The sequence below is a fragment of the Medicago truncatula genome, chromosome 6 (assembly GCF_003473485.1).
Source record: "Medicago truncatula cultivar Jemalong A17 chromosome 6, MtrunA17r5.0-ANR, whole genome shotgun sequence".
In the NCBI taxonomy this organism is placed as follows: domain Eukaryota; kingdom Viridiplantae; phylum Streptophyta; class Magnoliopsida; order Fabales; family Fabaceae; genus Medicago; species Medicago truncatula.
In genome coordinates this window covers 16,072,510-16,074,564 of record NC_053047.1, presented here as the reverse complement: position 1 = coordinate 16,074,564, position 2,055 = coordinate 16,072,510, and the positions used below count along the sequence as shown (strand labels likewise).

The following is a 2,055-nucleotide window of genomic DNA, read 5'->3' as shown; positions in this document are numbered from 1 at the left end:
TCAAGCACAATCCTAAACATGCATCAAGATGATACACAAAAGGCTCACAACTAACAGACTCAAAATCCTAAACAATCTATTATTCAAAATGTCGGCTGGAATAATCCTTTAGGTCTTCCAGTCTTGTTTAAATACTGAAGCAATACGGGTCAGTACATTTTGTTGGGCTTCAGAACAATCGGTGATCCATTTCACAAAACACCATAACTAGAAAAGGAAACTCTTAATATGTAGGCACATTATTAGGAACATCCTGATCACCTCCAAACTTTTCTAAGTAGATAACACATTCTTAGGAAATCAAAAACGATCTGATTCTGTGCTAAAAGCACGCACCTTGACCAACAAGAGTAAAGGCGTGGATTCCTTAAAAAAGTTAACGCGTGCGAAAAACAAGGCAATGTGCAGGTCAACTGAACCATGCCACGATGTTGGCACATCGTGTCCAACATCTCACTTGAATATTTGTTTTAGGCAAAAAAGAAACCAACATACAAATATCCAACACATTTTACATTATCGAAGTATATCAATCACACTATAGTCTATAGCATATGAAATACCGAGAAAAATCTCAATGGTATCATTACTACGACATATTTATTAAACTATATAATTACAAGTAGAGTAAAAACTATTTATGATTCTCTGCCTTATTTTATTTCATTATCATTATCTTAGAGTACAAAAACTTATTTGATACTAACATTATAACTAAATGACAACTTGTAAAATATTTTAGTAGGACGTTTTTGTACTGCCTTAAGTCCAGCCGTAAATGCATAATCACTCGGGAATAGGAATGAACATGTTTCTTAAACACTTGCATTTACCCTTTGAACAGATCATTCTCCGTCCAGGTAAACAATACTTAGTAGGTGAACAATCAGAAACTTTTACACATTCATCTGATGCTGCAATAAAAAAAGAGAATAAAAGAATATAATTAAAATGAGATGAAATGTTATTTACAAAGTAAAGAACGAAATTTGTAATGGATAAAAAATATATTACCATCAACGTTCATTGAAACAAGAAATACATAAAAAAAGATAATCATAACATAAATCAACTTAACAATTTCAGCCATACTGACACTCTTCACATGTAACAAATAGTTTTATCACTTATTAATATAATTTATAAAGAACTTTTTTTTCCTTAAATCAACCAATTATTAAATAGTGTTTGGCTGTTTTGATTTTGTAAAAGACTTTTCTTAATATTAAAATTATTATTAATTGTCTCTTGAGTATATCAATGTGTTAAGTTTCACCACAAAAGAATTCTTTGAATTGTGTGTCTCTATGCATTCATCAGGACCACTATATATATATATATATATAGACACACACACACACACACACACACACATTACTATCATATGTTACACATCTACGAGCCGTAGAGATTCCAGCAATTAGTCACACCTACAATCAAGCTACACCTAAATATAAGGTAACTGCAACAATCATTAACAACCCATAATCTCAATAATATTTCAATAATCCTAACACCCCCCTACCCCCCCCCCCCCCCCCCCCCCCCCCCCCAAGTTGGAGTGTGAAGAGCTCCAATGGCCAACTTGAGAATGAGGAACGTAAATTGTGATTTTCCCAAGGCATTTGTAAAAACGTCCGCTAATTGTACCGATGTAGGAACATACATTGGGCAGATAATTCCAGCCATCACGGGAAAAGTGACAATGAGCTTCAATATGCTTTGTTTTGTGCTATATGAAACGCTGATTTACTATCACAATATAATCGCATCCCTTTGGAATAAATAACTCCCATATCACCAAGTAACTGCTTGTGCCATTTAATTCACATGTAGTCATCGCCATAGAGTGATACTCGGCCTCTCCAGAAGAACAACAAAGTTGGATGTTTCTTACTTTTCCAAGACACCGGAGAAAGACCAAGTAACACCACCCATTAGGTCAAAGAATGTATCGTAAGGGGACAACTCGCCCAATCCGAGTCACACCATCCCTCTAGTTTCAATTCACTATCAAACTGAAGTACAATACCTTGGGCCCGAGTATTTCTTCAA

At 34.6% G+C, this 2,055-nt stretch overlaps 1 long non-coding RNA gene across 1 annotated transcript; it reads right to left on the bottom strand.

The window, feature by feature from the left end:
* Positions 1-492: 492 nt before the first annotated feature.
* On the bottom strand, positions 493-1,156 carry LOC25496298 (uncharacterized). The gene is made up of 2 exons (XR_003013061.2): positions 1,015-1,156; positions 493-914 (listed from the first exon to the last, which is right to left on the bottom strand). It is a non-coding gene; the product is annotated as an uncharacterized lncRNA (long non-coding RNA).
* Positions 1,157-2,055: the final 899 nt, after the last annotated feature.